Source organism: Pseudorca crassidens, chromosome 14 (assembly GCF_039906515.1).
Source record: "Pseudorca crassidens isolate mPseCra1 chromosome 14, mPseCra1.hap1, whole genome shotgun sequence".
Lineage (NCBI taxonomy): Eukaryota > Metazoa > Chordata > Mammalia > Artiodactyla > Delphinidae > Pseudorca > Pseudorca crassidens.
The window spans coordinates 36,756,628-36,779,076 of record NC_090309.1 but is presented as its reverse complement, the minus strand read 5'-3'; the positions used below and the strand labels follow the sequence as shown (position 1 = coordinate 36,779,076).

The 22,449-nt window shown below is 48.0% G+C and overlaps 4 long non-coding RNA genes across 4 annotated transcripts in view; 3 read left to right on the top strand and 1 right to left on the bottom strand.

Moving 5' to 3' along the window:
• LOC137206180 (uncharacterized) overlaps positions 1-5,415 on the top strand; it is a 77,844-nt gene extending 72,429 nt beyond the window's left edge. Inside the window, exon 8 of the long non-coding RNA XR_010934510.1 lies at positions 5,179-5,415. This is a non-coding gene — a long non-coding RNA (uncharacterized lncRNA). The remainder of the gene's footprint in view (positions 1-5,178) is intronic.
• Positions 5,416-10,455: 5,040 nt separating this feature from the next.
• LOC137206182 (uncharacterized) lies at positions 10,456-12,406 on the bottom strand. The gene is made up of 2 exons (XR_010934513.1): positions 12,228-12,406; positions 10,456-10,593 (listed from the first exon to the last, which is right to left on the bottom strand). It is a non-coding gene; the product is annotated as an uncharacterized lncRNA (long non-coding RNA).
• A 403-nt stretch (positions 12,407-12,809) lies between these two features.
• On the top strand, positions 12,810-14,138 carry LOC137205645 (uncharacterized). The gene is made up of 3 exons (XR_010934233.1): positions 12,810-13,268; positions 13,440-13,560; positions 13,816-14,138. It is a non-coding gene; the product is annotated as an uncharacterized lncRNA (long non-coding RNA).
• Positions 14,139-19,854: 5,716 nt separating this feature from the next.
• Positions 19,855-22,333, top strand: LOC137205644 (uncharacterized). Its single transcript, XR_010934232.1, has 3 exons — positions 19,855-20,819; positions 20,900-21,632; positions 21,968-22,333. It is a non-coding gene; the product is annotated as an uncharacterized lncRNA (long non-coding RNA).
• Positions 22,334-22,449: the final 116 nt, after the last annotated feature.

The window sequence follows — 22,449 nt, the reverse complement described above, 5'->3', positions numbered from 1 at the left end:
AAAGGGTTTGATTCTGTGTCTGATGGCTTCCCCAGCTGCCCTATGAGGAAGCCTGACTTTGAGAACAAGGCCAGCTCAGGAGCCCCCAAACCATGCAGGAGTCTCAACCCTGCTGCATGTTAGAATCAGCAAAGGGGCATTGAAAAAAATATGGATGCTACAGCACTTGAACTGCTGCTCGTACGCCAACATTCAGAGCAGCATTAGTCACAATAACCAAAAGGTAGAAATAATCAATGTCCCACATGAATGGGTGAACAAGATGTGGTATATCCATACAATGGAATATTATTCAGCCTTAAAAAGGAATGAAATTCTGGGAATTCCCTGGTGTTCCAGTGGTTAAGACTCCATGCTTTCATTGCTGAAGGTGTGGGTTCGATCCCTGGCTGGGGAACTAAAATCCCACAAGCCACATGGTGCGGCCAAAAAAAAAAAGGGAATGAAATTCTGACACATGCCTACAACATGGATGAAGCTTGAGGGCATTATGCTAAGTGAAATAAGCCAGACACAAAAGAACAAATATTGTATGATTCCACTTAGAATAGGTACTTAGAATAGGCAAATTCATAGAGACGGAAAGTAGAATAGTGGTTCCCAGGGGCTTGGGGGAGGGGGAAAAGAGGAGTTATAATTTGATGGGTACCATTTCAGTTTGGTATGCTGAAAAAGTTCTAGAAGTTTGATAGTGGTGATGGTTTTCACAACACTGTGAATATACTTAATGCCACTGAACTGTATGCTTAAAAATGGTTAAAATGATAAATTTTATCTTATGTATATTTTACCACACACACATAATAGTATGAGGGAGGACATATGGGACTTTACTTCTTTTTTTAAATTTTATTTATTTATTTATTTTGGCTGTGTTGGGTCTTTGTTGCTGTGCGCGGGCTTTCTCTAGCTGTGGCGAGCGGGGGCTACTCTTCGTTGCTGTGCGCAGGCTTCTCACTGTGGTGGCTTCTCTTGTTGCAGAGCACGGGCTCTAGGCATGCGGGCTACAATAGTTGTGGCACTTGGGCTCAGCAGTTGTGGCTCATGGGCTCTAGAGCGCAGCCTCAGTAGTTGTGGCGCACGGGCTTAGTGGCTCCGCAGCATGTGGGATCTTCCCGGACCAGGGCTCGAACCCATGTCACCTGCACTGGCAGGCGGATTCTTAACCACTGTGCCACCAGGGAAGCCCAGGACTTTACTTCTGTTAAGCTCAGCTGAAGCCCCCATATTTAAAAAGTGGCTGACTCTTTTCAAAGGAATGTACTGGACCTTCTAGGCAGGGCTTTTAAATTGAAAAACAAAAACAACCAAGGCCCGAAACCCTAAAATTAAACAGACAAACAAACAAACAGAAAACCTGCTAAGTTCTGTCCTTCTGATCCCATCAGGCACTCATCTTCAAGCAACCTGTTCTAAATGTTAGTAGTGAAGATACTAGGGAGAAAGTTGTCTTGTAGTCCTGGGCATTTCTCTCTCCCTCAAGCCAAGTGAGGGGACCCAAGAGGTGGACCCAGAGTGCTTGACATGGGTTTCCTGTGAAGGGTTGCACGCTATGCCACCCTAAAATATGCCATTTTGGCATAGGAATTATTTTGAGCTAAAGGCAATTGAGATGAAGCAGATACAAGAAAAGCTCTCTGCCCTCCCCCTATTTGCCTAAAAAAGTAGGATATAAATTTGTAAAGATGTCCCCTCCCCTCCCTTCCGGGAAGGTCAGAAGTTAATCACTGGAGACAACTCTAAACCCTTATCAACCTTGAGCACCAGAGGAATCTCCAAAACAAACCTTGCTAATACTAGCCCTTATCTTCTAGTAGTTTCCCCATATAGCTGCCTTCCCACTATTTGCCCTTTGCCTCAAAGTCCTTTTCCTTTGTCTTGTGACTTCTCTAAAATTTTATCTTTTGTTCTTTTGTCATCTCTGTGTGCTCCAAGTGTATGTGCAATGCACATGTTAATAAACGTGTTGGTTTTTCTCTTATTATTCTGTCATTTTCAGTCTAATTTACAGAGCCCCAGCCAATGAACCTAAGATGGATAGAGGGAAGGACGATTTTTTTTCCTCACCTACTCCAGCAGTTGGGAGGACTAGAAAAGTTCAAAAGAGCTGGTTGTCCCTGCTTCTGATCTGATGGGCCTTGAGATAGACAGCCAGATTGATTGATAGATAGATAGATAGATAGATAGATAGATAGATAGATAGATAGGTAGGTAGATAGAAGCCAGAAAGGAGAATTCAGAGGGACTGGAAGCTTTCCACATCTTGAATACTGATCTCAGTGGGAGTTACCCAGGTGTAAAAATTCGTCAAGCTGTATATTTACAATTCATGTGCTTTGTTATATCTAAATTATATCTCAATTAAAAAATACCAACGGCCAACAAAAAACTCTAGATTTAAGTTGTCTGGGGCAGGGATTGGGCATCAGTATTTCTAAAGATTCCCAGTTAGTTCTAATATTGTAGCCAGTTTCAAGAAACACAAGTAGGGGCCCCACAGCATATCCTGGTAGGGACTGGCTAGTGGGTGGTCCATGCCTGACCTTTGGCAGCAGGACTAGCCTCTGTGGACTGAGTGAAGGGGGAGAGGAGAATTCTAATTTGTGAACTCCCACCTTTCTCCCTCTATTCTTCTAAGACCATGCAAATCAGCTTTGCAAATCCATCCTTCAGGCCACTGCCAGAGACTCATCAGCTCTGCCTAGACATCTGAACCCCAGTGGCAAGGAACACCTATAGTAAAAGCCAAAATTCCAAGGCTGCAGCCCCCAGGGCCTCTGGCCAGAACATCACCTCGTGGAAAGCCAGGGAGCCAGAGGCTTACGACTGCAGGAAATCATGGCCCACAGCTTAAACCTGGCATCTAGATACATGGCCTGCAAGGAAGTGGGTACACAGTAAGGCACATGGTGGGAGGACGCAGACATTTCCAAGGACCCTGGAGAAGAATGAGTGAGATGATTTTGGCTGGGGAGCCCTGAGTAAATGCAGTGTAAAAGCTTTGTGACTAGGGTCTGGGGAGTCATTGGAATGAGTATTTATGGTTATATTTTTCATTGTGCTTGGCTAAGAGGCTTCAGAAATGATGTCTTTTGGCACTAGAAGCCTTGCACCAACCAGCATATCTCTAAATTAAGTAGTGAAACAGACAGGCTTTGAGTTACTGGACACTAATTTCATGCCTCAGCATGAAAATTCAAGCTTCTTAGAACAAGTTCTCACAATTAGACATTTAAAAATATCTAATGAACACCAGTAAAGAAAGAAAAAATGAAGTGATGTCTACTCAATTAGCTGTTTAATGGCAGAAAAAGAGAGGGCAGAGTTCATCTGCAGGGCAGCCCATGACAGAGACCCCCCCTTCCCTTCCTTGAAGGTCAGAGCCACCCTAAACCATGTCCAGTTTTCCTGAATAACTTTCCAATCAGTGAGTGGGGATGCAGGGCCCAGGTCAGCCACCCTAGCTGCCATCCCTGGACACACTGTCCCCCCTTGTAAACTCAGAGAAGTGTAGCTCTTCTTGGATTCATTTGGACACAGAAACAGACTCATCAGCTGCTGCTCGTCACCCCACACAATGGGACAAGGTATGACTTTGTTATAAGGTAAAATCATGATTTCCATAAAAATATAAAAAATGAACACACGTTAAAGAGTTTACTTTGCTCAAATGATATGATGGAAACAGGCAGGTAGATGTTATGACTGATGCCGAAACTCAGCCTCTGTGCACCAGTGCCAAGTTGAACCTTGGATACAGTTTTGGGTGAGGTAGAAAAGAATAGCCTCATTGCTTTGCCGGGCAAAAGGGGACACAGCACGCTAATGTCTTCAAAACTGTGTGTCCCAGGGGGACTTGGTGAGGCATTTTATAGCAATGGATCAAGGGTGGGGTTGCTGATAAGGATCAGGGTGTGTGAAGGGCCTGCGTTCCTCGAGCCTCAGGTGGTCTCCTGATGAGCTTCTGTGGTTCTCAAGGTTACCTTCTCTCTGGAATGAAGAATGCTTCATCAAGTAGTTAACATCTTCCATTTGTTGGGGGTTTTAGTTCTGCGGAAGAGTGCAAAGATATTGTTATGTGTTTCCCTTAAGGCAGAACCAGGACCCTGCCCCAAGGCTGCATTATTGTTTCTTGACTACTCCTCCCTTGTCTCAGCATCCCCTCCCTTCCCTGTATAGCAACTGTCTGAACCTACCATTTGGAACTCAGGGAAGGTCTTGGAGACTGAGGCTTATTCCCTACAATCAAGAGTAGCGGGACACGGAAAGGCTCTGTGCCCAGGAGCCCCACAGGGGCCTACTCAGTTTCATAACTGGTTCAAAGGAAAAGTAGAAACAGCACAAATTTACAGGGAGTTCTAATGTTGAGATGAATTGCAAATGAAGACAGAAGTGCGTTTTTTTTCCTGCCAATGCAGTGGGGGTGGAAACAAGTCGAAGAAGTCAAATCTCTACCAGATAGGATACGATATACATATCTATCAATTACATACAATTTACAGAGTTGAAAAATAGCTTAAAGACAATGGATGGAGCTTGAATCTCGTAACCTTCGAGGGTGTGCATGATACACATAGATGATTTAGTTTTCCGCTGAAACACAAAATTGTTTCTACATAAAGTTTCTACATAACCTAAGGGAGACCCCTTCACTTGGTGAATGCTTTCCTAACACCAGCTCCTTTGAGCTTACACCATACTCATGGCCTCCCCACCTGGCAGGTGAGGCTGGGAGCAGAAGCTCATTTGACAATAGGTGTAAGGAGAGTTAAGGACTTAGGCTCCAGGTGTGACTCATCATTAACTAACAGCAGGAACAGCATGGCCTTACTCAAGTCACCTAAATCTCTAGGTCTCTGCCTTAAAATGAGGGCCAATGATTATGGGTGTTCTCTAAGGTTTCTATAGCTGTAAAGTTCTAGAATTCCAGGGAATAAGAAGTTGATGTTCATAAACCTTAAACTAGCCCAGGTTGATTGATTTGTGCCGCCCACCATGGCAGTCACTGCCCTGGGGTTACCCGGTAAGTAAGATACTATCCGTAGGCTTCTTCCTTTGTTTGTTTGGTATTCTTACCCACGCTCTCCCACCACCACTCTAACAGTTTGGGTCCCTGATCAGTACTGTCTTTTTGATTGACTGAGAAGATCTCTTTCCTCTTTTTACGTGGTTTTCCAGGAAGTGAGTAGCTGGAGAGCGAGCCAGCTCTTTGGACCATCTCTTTTTCCAGTACAGATTGGGTGTCTTCCTCCAGCAGCGGACCTGCGAAACAACTCCAAACGTGGTGCGGGCAGTGGGAGACATCCGAAGAATTCTCAGACAGGCTGTGCGGCCAGGCTCGGGCTTCACACCCTGGGGAGCCACGCACCACCCCAGGAACGACCAGGACAAGTGCCACTTAAGGGACGCGCCCAGCAGGCCCCTCCGCTGCACAGGAAAAGGTAGGAGTCACCCTGGGGGCGGGGCGAGGGGGGTGCTGGAGGCCCCGGGAGCAATTAACGTGACCAGTCTCCCGTGGGCCTGGGACCGGGGCTGGGGAGGCTGGCGGCTTGGCCGGCGGTGGAAAACACCCGGAAAACCAAATTCGCACCCGGTTCCCCCTAGCACGGAGCCTCCAGGCCCCAGGAGCGGGAGTAGGAGAAGTCCAACAGGGGTGGGGCTGGGGGGGGGGGGTTGGCGGCGAAGAATCTAGTTTCCAGTTGCTTCAGTCCTAAATTCTCCCCGCCAGAAAAGATGCTAATGAAAGACCAATTGTGTGACCGGAGTGTTTTCTTCGGACTTCTGCCCAGGGAACTGGATAAGAAGCCAAGAAGCAAGGTCACCAGCCCCATCCTATGGCAACATGGCAACACCTTTTGCTCGCTACTGACCCCTCCTGGGGGCATGGGGACAGCTAGTGGAGGGCCGGGAGGCAGTTGAATTAGACCTGGATGAGACTATTGGGTTCTTTTTTTTTTTTTTTTTTTGCGGTACATGGGCCTCTCACTGTTGTGGCCTCTTCCGATGCAGAGCACAGCCTCCGGACGCGCAGGCTCAGCGGCCATGGCTCACGGGCCAAGCCGCTCCACGGCATGTGGGATCCTCCCGGGCCGGGGCACGAACCCGTGTCTCCTGCAACAGCAGGCGGACTCTCAACCACTGCGCCACCAGGGAAGCCCCACAGATTCAGAGGCTCAGACCTTGGCAATTCCCTTTCCTCCAAGCGGCCCCCCAAACCTTTCACACAGACGGCTCTTTTGCATGAATCTTCCTAACACTTTGTCCTGGGGAAACCAAACGGGGAGGGGGTATCGGGGACCCTTAGGAGAACGAAGTGAACATAGTTAAGTGTTAGCAGCGTCGCCCTACCAGTGGAGCAAGGGGTGGATTTGGGGCCAAGGCTAGTGTCAGCCAGGGGTCCTTAACCGTTATTTTTGGGTATCCTGATAGGTGCTGACCCCAGCAGCGGCTGCAGCAGTAACCCCATTGGCTGCAGGCAGGCAAGGGCAGTGGGTGAACGGAGACAAGAGGATGCGGCCTCCTGGCGGGTGGATGGAGTAGGGGCTGCCCTCCACACCCTTCTTGCCCCTGGAGGGTTGATTTTTGCTGACAAGGTAAATGTTGCCAGCCTTCTGGCAAAATGGGATTCTAAGCAGAAGGGCAAGCAAGTGTGGGGCACGGAAAAGGGAATGAATTTTGATGTGAATATGTTGAGAGATGGGCTAACTGTAGTGGCTGAGGAGGACTTTGGCATGAGTCCATTCAAAGCCGGGCTTGGCCACTCCCAGGCTGTGACCTTGCATAAGATGTTTTGTCTCTGATCCTCAGAGACAAAGAGAGAGAATACAACACCTACTTTATGGGGGTTTTATTTTTTGTTTTTAATGATTAAATGATTTTAATTGCTTAGTGCCTCACAGTTCAGGAAATAAAAGCTTGGGAGGGGGGGAAAGATGAGTGCTAGGCAACTAAATGCTATAAAAATAACTGCGTTGCTTGTTTCTCTGAGCCAGACATTATACTAAGCATTCTACATAATCTCATTTAATCTTCTCAGCAGCTCCATAAGGTAAGTACATTATGATCTCTGGCTTACAATTGAGGAAAATGAAGCACAGAGAGCTTAAGATACCTGACCCAAGTCACACAGCTAATAAGTGGTAGAACCAGAACTCAAACCTGGATCTGTCTGACTCTAAAACCGTGGACCTTAATGATCACACTGATGGCTTCACAACACATGCAGATCAAAGCATAGAAGAAAGATCTTGGCCTGAGCTACAGATTGAGGAGTTGTGGGAATTTGATAATAGTTGAAACCATGGTTATAGATGGAATGATCCCAAAGAAGTGTATACAGTTGAGAAGGAGAGCAGGAAACACCAACATTTACAGTGCAGACAGAGAAAGAGAAGCCCTAGACAGAGACTGAGCAGGAACAGCCAGAGAAGTAGGAGGAGATGGGGCCAAAGAGGAGGCCAGTCTTCAAGGAGGGGGTAGTCGATAGGGGCACACTGGGCAGCCAGCTGTGGCTTGAGACGAGGTCCAGTAGTGGGTCCTTGGAGAGTCTGGCAAAAGCAGCGGTGGAGCAGAATCCAGGTTGAAGGGAGAATTAGGAACAGATAGCAAGTGAGACTTGTATTGTCAGGGAGGGAGGGAGAGAGTGTGATAGCTAGAGGTGGGTGCAGAGGAAAGTAGGGGCGGCCTGTGGATTTCTGATGAATGCACTGGGATGGAGAAAGTCTTCCTCTAGAAGCAGGAAAGAAGATGCATTCTGAGCAAGCAGGCGGGAAGATGAGGGGCTTTACGGACAATAGTCTCTCTTTCCTCTGTGAAATGGGAAGTCAGCTGCAAAGGGAGTATGGCGGGAGCTGGGTAGGCAAGTTGAGAGCCACAGTGAAGGTTTGAAACAATCACTGCAGTGAAAGGGGTGGATGGTGTCAGGCTAGCCAGACTGTGTCATAGGACTCCCAAGCAGGGCTGAGCTAAGGTGGCGCTTGGAGACCTTGCATTGGGAATGGCCACTGATCATTGTTGGGTAGTTTCCCCAATGGCCTCACCAGTCACTGTTAGGGCCACCCACCATCCATTTATCCAGGATAATTCTAGTTTCAGCACTTAAAGTCTAGAACCCCAGGAAGCCCCTCAGTCTCAGGCAAAGCTGGACGACACTTTGTTACCCTAGCTCAGGGGTGGGGGAGCAGCAGTGATAGAGTTGGATTGACCTGTGGCTGGGGACTTAGTGGGTAAGTATGCAGGAGCTGGTGAGGAGTGAGGGCTGGAGGGAGCTGGCAAGAGAAGAGTGAAGGCGAACTATTATGCAAGAATTCTGGGATGACGCGAAAGACAGTAATGAAGGGGAAGAGTAGATAGAACTGGAGAAGCTGGAAGGGTCATGAGACTAGAGTTCCTGATTAGAGTGGAGAGTGAACTAAATGGGGAAAAAGGATTTCAAGAGCTGAGAGGAGGAAGTGAGAATGCTTCAGGCTGCAGGTAACAAAAACCTGACTCAAACTAACTTAATGTGGAAACGTATTAAGCAACATAACAGGAAGGGCAGGATTCAGGGTGGCTGATTCAGTGGCTCAACGATGTAATCAAAGAATCAAGTTCTTTCCATCTCTCTGCCCTACTAGCTTCATTGTTGGCTTCATCCTCAGACTAGAGGCAAAATGGCCACCTCCACACATGACAATGTCCAGAGTAAAAAGAAAGACCATCTCTTCTTAGGAGTTTCTCTTAGAAACAAGGATATTTTTCTCAGAGGTCCCCTAGTGGACTTTCCTCCACCTCTCATTGGCCAGGACTCGGCCACATGCTCATTCTAGAACCAATGGTTGGCAAGATAGGCAAATCAGACTTACTCTGGAGCATGCCACCTTCCCTTGAGGCACGTGGCTGCATGGGGGAAATGAGTAGATCATGAACATAATTAGAGTTCTGTTAGAAAGAAAGAAGTGGCGGGGGGACTTCCCTGGTGGGCCAGTGGTTAAGAATCCGCCCTCCAATGTAGGGGACGTGGGTTCAATCTCTGGTTGGGGAACTAAGATCCCACATGCCACGGGGCAACTAAGGCCACGTGCCGCAACTACTGAGCCCACGTGCTCTGGAGCCCGCACACCACAACTAGAGAAAAGCCCATTCACTGGAACGAAGAGCCCGTGCGCCGCAATGAAAGATCACGCATGCCACAACTAAGACCCAACGCAGCCAAAAATAAAGTAAAAAAAAAAAAAGAAAGAAAGAAAGAAGTGGGGTTGGTTGCCGAGTGCAAAACCAGCAGTGTCCATCACAGAGGCAGCAGTGGGCAAGTGGGATATGAATGCTATGATGAATATTCAACTTCAGTCCAACTTTGTTTTCTATCTGCTCAAATTCTTACTGGTTCTCTTCTGCCTATGAGATACATTACATGCTCATTGGCTCAAACAAATATTGCAGTCAACCTTCTATTATTTTTTCCTAAAAATCCTCTGCTCTGGCCAAAGCCTGACAACCCCCTAATCCTGGAACACACCTAGTATTCTCCTACTTCCTCACCTTTCCCAGTCCTTGGAATATAATCCCCCCATCCCGCTCACCTGTTAGCAGATAGCCAGACCGTATCCACCAATCAGGGCCTAGCCCAGACCCAATTGCCTAGTCTATAACCACATAATATTAGTGCCCTGAAGACCCTTCAAGACCATCCAGTCTGGCATCATCTGTCTTCAGGGATCTCCCTGTGTAGACATAGCTCCTGGAGAGTGGGTCCAGTTTTATATTTCTCAGGGGTCCTCTTAGCCCCCAGCACAATGACTGGTACACACAACAGGTGCTCACTAAGTACTTATCGACTGACAGATTAGTCAATAACAGCTCACAGACCGAGGAGTGTGTGTAACCTGCCCTCCTTTGAATCTGCAGACCGGCTCTCAGGAGAGAGCACTGAGGAGGTGGGGAAGACAGGCTGGCTGTGAGCCAGGGAGGCACTGCCGGGCAACCCTGGGATGTCAGGGTGGGAAACAAGAGTGATTACAAAGCCGAAAGGCCTGGAAATGATCACTTCTCAAACGGACACATTAAACGACAAATTATAACCCTTAACTGTCTTCTGAGATACATTTTGGTAACATCTCTGCTAAAATCAGTGCACCTGCTACCACCCCAAAACTGGCCATTTTTATCCCAGCCCTTAAGGTCGGGTTCTTTGGTGGGAGAGAAATGAACACGCATCCTTGGAATGGCCCACAGAGACCTCCCTGAAAGCCGCCTTTCCCTGCTGGGTGAGGGTGGGGGGATTGGGGGACGGGTAGCAGAGCACTGGGTGGAGAGGACCCTTTTATTCTTGAGGCAGCAGCAGCAGCAAGATGAGATCTGGATTTCCCCTGATGATTTTGGATTTCCGAAGAGCCTGAAAGTTCCCGAGGGCTGTGGATCCACTCTAAACTTCGTGGTTAGGTCTCGTTTTAGTGATTAATGGTCCTGGTCAGGCTCTTTGGTGTTGAGGGTTAATTAACCAGTGAATAAACATTTATTGAGAGCCTGCTTATTGGGAGACCCCAGAACAAGCATAGCAGAGGATCCCCTATGAGGAGTTCACGGTGTGGTCGAGGCCTTGAGGTTAATGAACACCTGCAACAATGAGAAGATGATGTGACAATAATGATCTGTGTGGCTCAGACTGCCCTGGTCTTCCCAGCACCATCTGCCTCCAAATTCTCTTCAAAGACGTCATTGCCCCCATCGCTGGGGTGGATGCCATCAGCCAGGAGGAAGAAGGGCTTCTCCTGGTTGCAGGATTGTAAGGGGAACCTTACAACAGGGAGCGGCAAGGCCATGTTCTACTCTTCGGGGGCAGCCACTTGAGGAAGAAACAAACCTAAAAACATGCCAGGGAGCGCCAAGCAGGGATAGACGGACAGATGGAGTTTAAGTCCCTCGTCGACCAGGGCGCCCCAGGGCTGCTGGCGCTAGCTTGGAACTTTCCTCAGATTGGTTGTGATGGGGTTCAGGACACCCTACCCCAAACTATGGCATCTTGGCCTATTGAATATTTTAAGCTGAAGGAGTTTGAGAAAATGGCAGAGCAGGAAGTTTACTCTGACCCCACCCCCACCCCTTCTTTCCTGAAAAAAGTCGTAAAATCCTCGTGTGAGAGGTGCCCTCCCTACATCTGGAGGAAAGGAGCGTCCTTACCTCCAAAGACAAAAGGACACCAAGAAGCTTCCTAATAAACAGGCCTAGTTTCCTACATTACTTCCTACTCCTCAAGCTGTCCTCTTCCTCCATGACTGCCCATTCTTCATCAAACCTAGTGTAAAATACTCAGCTCCCACTGTTTCTTTGGGTCTTCATTTCCTTGTGAAGGCTCCCATGTCATGTAAAACTTAGATTAAATAACTCTGTATGCTTTTCTCCTGTTAATCTGTCTCAGTTTAATTTGCAGACCCAGCCAGGGACCCTAAGAGGGTCAAGAAAAAAGGTTTCCTCCTCTGCAGCCCCTGCAGTTACATGAGCCAACACATTCTCCACTTTCTCCTTTAAGCCAGTGCAGGCCAGGTCCCCATGCTGTGCGGTCAAAGGAGCCCCAGGAATGAACACCCAGCACCCGTACAGCGAGGGCTGGAGTAATTCCAGGGGTCAGCCCTGAAGGAGGGAGAGGAGGCATGAGCAGGGACAGTGGCCAGAAAGGCCAGAGTGGGGGGTCTGAGGGGGTGACCATGGAGGCTAGGGCCCAGCTGGGCAGAGCGTGTGGGTGAACCCTTGCTTCAGGGATCCCTGCGAGGGCAGCCTGAGCTTCTGCTGAGGGAGGCGGGACCCTGACCAGCCAGCCTGGCCTCAGAGCTCGGCAGGAGGCCAGCAGCTGTTTGACTGGCCCCCCTGCACACTCCTTCCACGCAGTAATCCCTTTCCCTTTATAATGCAGAGCTGGGGCTACACACTCAGATTATATACCATGACTAACCAGCAATGTCATCCTATAGCTGGCCTCATTTCACATTCATATTTTGTCCTCATCCCCTCCAACCCATTCTATCCTTTCTACTTCCTTCTAACCCTCAGCTTTTCTTATTTCCCATTTTGAGAATGTCTGAAAATTTGCTCACCATTGAGAACTTCACCCTGGGCAGCAGGGGTGACAGCTAAAGGACCCTAAATATGACTTTTCCAAATAAGTATTGGACACCCCAGCCAGCAGCTTCTGAATTTCAAACCAGACAAAGGCAAGGTTCTGGATGTTCTCATGGCAACCCTGATTTACATACCAGAAGGAGCCTTCCGGGTTGCCAGCTGGATCCTGGGTGGTTTTCTCAGGGCAACGTTTGCATCAAAGGCCTGTTTGCCAGCCCCCTCGGGGACCTGCTGGGGCCTGAGACAGCCCTCCACCTCCTCCCTGCTCCCAGCCTCTGACTCTGCCCCGACCTTGTCCTTCCTGCTGCACCAGGGCGGGGCCCTGCCAGCCTCCCCACCTCAGCCCTCTGTGACTCAGTGGAAGCGGGTGACCACGTCCCTTCACCCCACCCACACTCCATTCCGATGGCCAGCTCACTTCCTGACACCCGACCACCACGCACAGGCCTCTGCCTAGAGTAAATAGTCCTCTCTGTGGGACGATTTACGACCAGAGCCAACCCTGTTTGGGAAGGGGCCACGTGCATCCTAGCCTCCAAGGGCACGCCTGCCTCTGCACAGCTAATAGCTAGCCTCTGTGACTCTTCCTTTTGACCCCTGACTGACCTGGGATATTTTGTTGAAGGGAACTAGAGACTTATTCTTCAGTGTGCTACTAGCATAGTGCTGGCTCGACACATGCTGAAAGAAAAGAGTCTTTAAAAAAGAGAGATGAATAAATGGAGAGTAATGTAGGCCCCATCCCCCCAGGCTTCCCCAGGACCTGACAGATTCTACCACCTCCATAAGGGCTTATTCCGGCCAGATTAGAGGTGGAGTTGGTGATACCTGGGCTGACGCCCCAGCTTTGCCACTCTGAGGTCTCAGGCACATTGTAAGACCCACCTAAGCCTCCAGTTCCGTATTTCATCAATTCCAGGATGTGCTGTTTCTCACCTTTTAGACTCGGAAACCAGGATATGCCTTTCAATTAATACAAGAGTAGGAAATTGTATTTCTGTTGCTGCCCCTTCCTACAGGAGGAGCCCAGGGGCGGCCATGTGACTTGCTCTGGCCAATGGAGTGTGAAGGGGAGTGATGTGTCACTTCCAGGCTGAAGCTTTAGAAGGTTCACCTCAACAGCCAGCATAGTTCCAGATGGAGGCTGTTCCGTGTGCCTGGATCTCACAGTGAAGGTGATATGGAGCTAAGCCGTAGCCAGTGGGCATTTAAGGAGAGAGAAGCATAAACCTTCCTTCTTTAGCCATGGAACTTTCGGATTCTATGTTTTGATAGCACAGCCTAGCACATCTTGACTGGTACTGCATCTTCCAGTTAGTTGACAGGTTTTTTTCTTTCTTTCTTAGTGGTCCATAATGGTGCAACCCACGAATGAGGCTGGTGTGGATTCAATGGGACCCAGTAGGACCTCTCACAGGCTGAATGAGTGAATCCGTTTGAACCACTTAGCACAATGTCTTGCCTACAGTGAGTGTTCTATTCATGTTAGTCATTGTTATATTTCCAGCCCTCTAGAAATATGTTTGCTAGGAGTTTGGTTTAGTGATCTGATGACACAGAAAGTTGGCAGCCCCCTCAGATCCCTTGTGGAATGAGAAAGGGTATAAATAAGTTCAAGTAAACAAGAATGTGGCTTGGGTACTTACTGTTGTAGGCTCTTCGAGGGTGTAGGTGTTTGGGTAGGTAACTAAGAATGCTGCCTTTCTTCTCGTGAATTAACAGTTTATTGTCTGGGATGTGAGAAGGTGGAAGAAACTACTCAAGCGTACAAGTTTTTGGTGCAGCGGAATGAAGAAACGCCATACTCTTTGAGATGGAGCAAATATAAGAAACTTAAATTTTTGCAGAATTAGGAATGGCTCACAGATCCAGTCTGAAGATACCAGACTTCCAGCTAATTCTTTACATTTTATAATATACCCCTGTGCTTTGGAATAACTCTCTCCAGGAATTTTATAGCCAGCCCCTGCAGACCCAAACGCAGTGAGCGTGTTCTGCATGCTGGGCTGGGCCGAAGGACAATGGTAAGGGCCGCCAGCTCTGTCTTTGACATTTCATAGCCACTGTCTGCCCCATCCGCATCCTCTCCCCTGCGGCTCGTGTTACCGGCCTGCTACCTCCGTCACTCAGGAAGATGACAAAAGGCATTTATCCTAAAGTATTAGTGATGTAAGCATTACTTCCTCAGGAGGATTTGTATTTTAAAAGCGAACCTAGAAAATGAAAAAGAAAATTACAGGACAGTATGTAAGGCTGTGTTAATTAACAGGGATCTGGATCTGTTAATTCCAAGAAATAGAAACTCACTCAAGTTGGCTTAAGTTAAAAAAAAAAAAAAAAAAAAAAAGGAAAGGAAAACAAGAAAGAAAGAAAAAGAACTTACTAGAAAGCTGGAATCTGCATGAAACTTGATTGCAGGTAGTGTGGTGTGGCCTCAAGGAACTGAAAAGTTCTCAGGCAATTATTCTCTTCAACTTTTTTTTTTGTAATTACCCCCCCTCCAACTCTTTTTCACTCTCTCGGGTGTCCTGGTCTCTCATCTCTACTGCCTGTGTCTACCTCAGTCTTTTCTCTCAGCAGACAGCTTTCAGTCATCCGCTTGCGTGTGACCCCGCCATGGCTGCCCTGAAATGGTGGCCTCAGAGAGATGGTGGGTTTTTTCTGTTTTGTTTTTTTTGGCCACTCCGTGGAGCTTGTGCGATCTTAGTTCCCCAACCAGGGATTGAACCCGGGCCCTTGGCAGTGAAAGTACGGAGTCCTAACCACTGGACCACCAGGGAATTCCCAGAGAGATGGTGTTTTAGAAGTGGGAGTAGAGACCTTGCCAGAGACCCTTGTCATCCCACATGAACATGAAGAAGGCCTAGCCAGTCACTGCGCGCGTTTTGTAGGCGTGGATGTCCATTCCCTCCTACGCTCGAAGCCAAAGTTGATCTACATATCTGTCCACCCTTCTCTCCTCCACTTCACAATGTCCCCTACGGTGCTGAACTGTGTTCCCCCTTTTCCCACCGCAATCACCCCTTATGCAACTACCTGAGAGCTCTTTCTGAAATGCAAAGCAAGCCCACCCCTTAGCTGTGTAAATCCTTTTCCGGCTCTCTGACCAAGGCAGGGAGACTCCGTCCCCCTGGGGCCACTTCCTTTATTTTCAGCCCTGCCTTTTGCCTCCTCCCTTTCCCCAGATCCAGCCTCCAAGAAGCTTCTGCTCCCTGAGATGCCCTGCCCCCTCTTTGCCCACCTAGCAAACTCCTACTTTCCCTTCAATGCCCTGCTCAAAGCCACCTCCTCTGTGAAGCCTTCCTTGATTATCCACAGGCACAGGCCTTTTTTCTTTCTTTTCCTGTGATCCTTTGTTTACCCATCTCTGCCAGCAGGTCTGTCTTCTCTACCAGAGCAGGAACCCTTTCAGGGCAGGGATTAGGCTTTATTTGTGTCTGTACTAAGCCCAGAGCCCAGCATCAACTAGGTTTTCAGTGTAAGTTAGTTGCAAGGCTGTGAAGCACTGGTGCTACCCACCTGGGTTCAAAGCCAGGCTCTGCAACCTACTGTGACTTAACATCTTCATGCCTCAGTTTCCCTACCTGTAAAAAGGGGATAATGATACTTCCTATCTCACACATTTTTGCTGAAATTTAAATGAGGGAACATATGCAAAGTGTTTGTTACTCATGTATGAATTATTATTTTCTTCATTATTTCTGAATAAGGTGTTCAGCAGGAGGGTGGCACACAGAGCCTTGCAACAACTCAAGATTTTGTTTAGAAAAGACTATTGCCCGGAGACATGCACGCTGATATTACTTCAAAATATTTTGTAGCAATGGCACACTGGCCTGTCGTCTTCGTGGAGAGATTCAGGAAAGTTACAAAATACCATCTCTTTCCTGGAAGGATCTTGCATATTTCCTTACCTCTTGTCCATTTGCAAGGAGCACGTTTAATAACCCAGACAAAGTGTCAGAAGAGAATGGGCTGGAAAGGGTTAATCCTGGAGCCTTGGAAGGAATTAGGCCCTGGGGAAAGATGGGTTTCTAGGGATGGTAGAGAATAAGGCTTTCCTGCATCCATCCCAGGCGCTGGGAGGCGCTGGGAGGTGATGCAGAGTGTGGGTCCACTTTGCATTGATGTGGGGCTTTGTATTTCTTCAATTCTGGTGAGGTTCAGTTGAAATACATTATGGAGAAAAGAGGCACAGAGAAAGGTAAATGCTTTGCTCAGCCAGGGTGGTATGGCAAGTTACTGGAGAGGCGGGGACTAGATCCCTGATTCATTCAATAACAAGTATCTGTGGAACCTGCTCTGTGCCAGGCCCAATTCCAGGTATGGAGGACTCAGCAGAAAGCAAGGTAGAGTCTCTGACCTAACAGGGCTGCAGGCAATAATCAAGGAAGCAAATATCTGGCATATTTCTTTTTTTTCCTTTTTTGATGTGGACTATTTTTAAAGTCTTTATTGAATTTGTTACAATATTTCTTCTGTTTTATGTTTTGGTTTTTTGGCCGTGAGGCATGTGGGATCTTAGCTCCCTGACCAGGGACCGAACCTGCACCCCCTGCATTGGAAGGTCAAGTCTTGGCCACTGGACCATCAGGGAAGTCCCAATATTTGCCATATTTCACTGATTCTAAGATCCTCCCCCCAACCCCTGCATTTTAAAATCTCTGAAATTGGAGCAAATACATCTTATAATCAGTGGCACGCCTTGAGAACATGTTTTCTTTCATAGTGATACATAAAATAATGATGTACCTCAGTGGATGGCATCTGAGATTTAATAAAATATAATATGATTCAGGTGATGGCATTCTAACTCTCCTTGTTACTGATTTATTTTCCTTCCAAGCAAGTTACAGTGAAATCCTGAAGCCTGAAATGGACAAGGATTTCTCTAACTAATCTATTCCTGGGACTTGTTTAGAAATATTCAGCTCTCTCAGTTATGTTTCTGTGACTCCACCTTCCTTTGAAGCCAATGAGGATCCTGCCTGTTATCAGTAAAGAATTTGGCTGCAAATAAGAGAAAATCCAACCAATAGTGACTTACACTAACATACGTAATCCTAGGGCTGGTGCAGCTGCTTAAATAAGTCATCACATACCCAGGCTTCTGCTATCATTTGCTCTACCATCCTCAGCTCATGACTTTAATGACTTTAGTCTTCGTGGTCACAAGATGGCTGCTGTACTTCCTGGTCTCACATCCATGTTCCAGACAGGAAGAAGGAGGAAAGGCAAAGTGTTCATCATCCTTTTTTTTTTTTTCTTAAGTCAGGGAAACAAGCTTTCTTAGAAGTATCATTTGGCTGACTTTGGCTACGACAGCGTCTGCTCTGCTGAGGAAACAGAACAATGCAGCTCTCATGAGTGCATTGTGTATATATGTGTAATGGCACTGGTGGTGGGAATCAGAAGGAAGAGAGAATACATTGACTACCCTGAAGGGAAATCGCTAAACTGATTTGTCCCACCTGAAAATGTGACAGAAACCAGTCAACACACACTGAGACAAAGCTGGGTTTCTTCACACTTGCCTCCAAATATCCAGCTAGCACGAGGAACAGTATGGTCTCACGGACACTGGCCATATGTCACTAACCTCTTACTAGCGTCCAAATGAGAGGAAAATAAACATTCTACATCAGGGCAATGAACCCTCAAGTCTCGGAGCAGAGCTTCCATTCTTCCTGGACAGACTGAAACCCCACTGAGAAGTTGAGTGACTCACAAGCGAAGAGCATTGCTAGATGAGAAGCTAAAGGATGGAGAAAGTCTCCTTAACCACATGCCAGTGTCCTGAGGACAGGATTCTGGTCTTGAGCAAGGTCAAGTGTTCTCATATGAAGGGGAGGGGAGAGGGGCTGGATCAGAGGAGGGGCCTGGGAGGGAGTTGGCTATCAAGGGAGCAAGTACCTTAACAAAGGTGTCACCCTTTACCTCCTTAGCAGTCTGATGGTCTTGCTTTTCCATATATCTTTTCACCCTAGCTTGTCAACTAACACAGTAATGTAGTTCCTTTTGGAAATGCTTGAAAATTATACACACACTCACAGACTTTGTTGCTACCTGCAGCGGTAGATCACAAAAATGGCGACAACCCTCCACCACTCCCTATGCTTACTGCTCTGCAAGATGGCTTTGCAGCCCTTCCCAACGAGAGCCACAGGCTAGTTCTCCACTCCTTGAGTTCGGGCTGCCCAGTGACTCGCTTGGCCCAGAAGAAAGCAGTGGGTGTTATTTGTGCAGTTCTGAGCCTAGGCCTCGAAAGAAGGTTCCTGTTTCTTCTCTCTCGGGAACTCAGGTGAACGGGCCGGGCTGGGCTGCCGGAGAATGACAGGCCACGTGGCGCACAGGAGCTGCCCCAGCTGAGGCCACTGCAGACCAGCCAACCCCTCAGCTGATGGGGCAGCAGACAGCAGAGCAGGAGTGAGCCAGCCTAATATGCCCAACTGCAGAGCAGTGAGCTAAGTAACAGTTGCTGGTTTTTTGTTGTTTTGTTTTGTTTTTTGTGGTTTTTTTGTTTTGTTTTTGCGGTACGCGGGCCTCTCACTATTGTGGCCTCTCCCGTTGCGGAGCACAGGCTCCGGACGCGCAGGCTCAGCGGCCATGGCTCACGGGCCCAGCCGCTCCGCGGCATGTGGGATCTTCCCGGACCGGGACATGAACCCGTGTCCCCTGCATCGGCAGGCGGACTCTCAACCACTGCGCCACCAGGGAAGCCCACAGTTGCTGTTTTAAGCTACTAAGTTTTGGCTGGTTAGTTAAACAGAAAGAGCGAACTGATAGGTTTACTGTGTGCCAGACACTGGCCGTGTACTTTATGTCATGGTCCTATTTCTTTAAACTATATCAGTACCTATCAATGTGAAGAATATGTGTTCTGGGAAGAAATCACCCCCAGCCAGCCCCTCAGTTTGCTTCTGCCTGAAATTCTGATTGAATTTCTGTGCAGTCATTTGCTCCAAGGAGCTTTCAGGCTCTGACAAGAAGATCAGAATATTCTGCGATAACCCCCTCTCATTCCTCAGTCTCCTGTCACTTAAAGGCATGTGGAGTTATGGAATGGCACTCCAGTTGGAATCCATCCAACGTCTCATTCTGCCAGCAGCTCCTTGGGGAAGCTCTTGCTGTTTTTAAGCATATGTAGGTTCCTAGATGTCAGGGACCAAGAGATGATCCTTTAGTGCACTTATCAGACAGTCCTAGGGAAACCGAGGCAAGAAGGCAAGCTACCCAATTCTTTCTATGCAGAAAGAAGTGGGAGTAGATGGATGGTGGTAACTTAAAGCCCTTTGGCAGGATGACAGCCACCAAAGCAGTGACCATGGTAAGTGCCAATGCAGGGGACAGCCTCAGGCCAAGGAGCAAGGCATGGCCTCAGGCTGGTGGTGTTCCCTCCCGGGTGGCCGTACTCTGGTGTGGATAACCTCACTCTGGATCTTACTGTGGGATTCGAGGCACAGTTTGTCGCAGCCCGTTGGGGTAACAGACACTTATTTAAAGTCAAGGTGTCTGCCAAAAGATAATAGCTTTAAATGTAAAATTACAAATCATTATGGGTAATATGATGCAAATTGCAAGAGAAGCACCAGCAGTGTTTTACTTTGATTTCTTTTTTTTTTTTTTTTGCAGTTCGCGGGCCTCTCACTGTTGTGACCTCTCCCGTTACGGAGCACAGGCTCCGGACGTGCAGGCTCAGCGGCCGTGGCTCACGGGCCCAGCCGCTCCGCGGCATGTGGGATCTTCCCGGACCGGGGCACGAACCCGTGTCCCCTGCATCGGCAGGCGGACTCTCAACCACTGCACCACCAGGGAAGCCCTACTTTGATTTCCTTTTTGCTTTTCTTTCATTGCGAGCCTTGTCTAAAGTTGCTGCTAGAGACACCTTATTCACACACCATTTACCCTTCAGCTATGGCATGATATTGTTCACTGGGGGAGGATGTGAGTGGAGGCCAAGGGGTCTGTGGAAGAGTCCATTTATCCACACAAACTGGGGTTATTTCTAAGAAACTCAGACTTAACTTTTTCAACGTTGGTTTCTTCATTTACCCTCTGGGAAGTGCCTGGACATGTTCAATTTCCATTGGGAATTGGAAGTCAATTTTAACAGTTACTTCGAAAGGCATCCTTCATCAGATGCTAAGCGAAGGCTTTTAACTAACCAGTCGCTGGATTTGTTTCCTTTACCTTCTCAGGGTCTCTGCTGCAGGAGGAAAGACTTATGAGCACTTGGTCCTTAGAAGGTTCAAACTTGAGTTTTGTGTTCTTTTTTCTCAGGGACGTGGAAAAATTGAAAAGTGGTCATTTCTCAACGGCTTTTCCTTATAGCCATGGGGAGGGAGAGATTGCTGGATCTAAGATCTGTCTCGAAGCAGCAAAACCGGAAAAGAAAGGAATAAGCAGCAAAAAAAATTAAGAAGTGTTTAAAACCCTCTTTGAAATGTTTTATAGCAAATTTCTTTCAAGGAAGGGGGTTCAAATGGGCTGACCATTTGGTCACTGAGAGAAGCCCTACCAAACGTATTCCCCCGAACAGTGGGTTTTTGACAAAGGTTTCTGGAGTTTTCAGGCTGAGAACTATCTCCTTGCCAGGCTGTGTGGGTCTGGCTTCATCTTCCTCTTTTTTCAGCTCCCCCGTGGCCACCTGTTTCTGAGGAGCTCAGTTCTCATAATGACAAGGAAACCTAGAGGCTGAAAATAAAGCAGATTTCCCAGAATCTCAGGTACCGAGACGGGAGAGGGGTGGGGACTTCTTGGACATGAGCTCACATTAACTGATGAAATGCTGCTCATGTGCCCACAGCTCTGTCCAGCTCCTGGTGGCAGGGAAGGAAGCCAATTTCGCTGGGAAATACTGCAGAGGTTTTTACCATGTTTTCATGGGAAGGGCCAAGCTTCCACACGCTGGAAACAAGGGCCAGACTCAAGTGAACCTGCAGCTGGGACTGTTTTTTTCTACTGAAAGTGCTCGGTCAGTTCCTAACTGCGGGAACTGCATTAGATCCACAGCCCCATAGCTCTCGTTTGGATGTTTGTCACCTGAGCACCTGAGGTCATCTGTGAACCAGGTCTGTCAGCCCAGGCCTCGCCTCCCTGAGACCACTGGCTTCTGAAGGATACTTCGGATTGGTGTGAGACTTATCATTTCCAATGAAGCTGTGTAACTTGTCCGGAGAGTCCTTAGCCCGTTTCATAATACACAACCTACGAGCAAGGCGTCCTTGTTCTAGCCCGAGAAAATAATAATAGCAACCATTATGTATTAGTTTTCCATTGTCGTGTGATGAATTATCTCCAAACTTAACTGCTTCAAACAATAACCATTTCTTACCTCACACAGTTTCTGGGGGTCAGAAATTCTCCTTAGCTTGGCAGATGCAGTTCAGGGTCTCTTACAGAAAGGCTTTAGTCACAGTATCAGCAGAGGATGCAGTCACCTGAAGGCCTGACTGGGGCTGGAGGATCCACTTCCAAGACGGCTCCCTCACCTGGCTGGCAACTTGGTGCTGCTGTCTCAGCTCCTAAACTATGTGAAGGTATTACTTTGATTAAATTTTTTTGATTAAATTTTTAAAATACAGAGTCAACTAAGTAAATAAATATTCACTAGGAGGGATCTAAAACCAAATTTCCCTACCGTTGTAATGTCGTCTGCTCTACTTCATGCTGCCCCCTGTCTTCTCTGGGTACACATCTATCTCCCCCACTGAGCTGCATGTACCTCAGGGTCAGGAGCCTTGGGTTATTAATATTTCCAAAGCCCCCCTCTTCCTCCATTGCCCAGGAGTTTGCCCACCATGACACACACGGAAGGGGTTCAACACCAAAGAAAGTCAATAGAATTGCTTCCTACCTGCATTCCATTCCACAGGGGGGAAGATGCAGATTCTGAGGAGAATCTCAATTAGAGTGAGCAACTGGACTTCAATGAGAGTGAGCAGAAACACAGATCTCCACTGTCCTGGTTCGGTCCCCCCAAAGGTACTGATGACATCGGGGTGCCGAGAGGGGTGGGTGGTAGGAATGAAGGAAAAGGAGCAGAGACCTCACAGATTTCCTTTCTACGCTGGATCAGGGGTTTCACTCTGCCTGGAGTCCCGCGCAGAGCGGGCAGGTGTGAAGGTGGCTGGCCCTCTCAAACGTGGTCCTGAGGGCCGACCTGTGGCCCACCGCCATGGAGAAATCGATCCCTGGCTGAGCTGTAGGAGGCCCAGAGTGAAACAAACCTTTCTCATTTAAAAAGGAAAATGTGGGGCTTCCCTGGTGGCGCAGTGGTTGAGAGTCCGTCTGCCGATGCAGGGCACACGGGTTCGTGCCCCGGTTCGGGGAGATCCCACATGCCGCGGAGCGGCT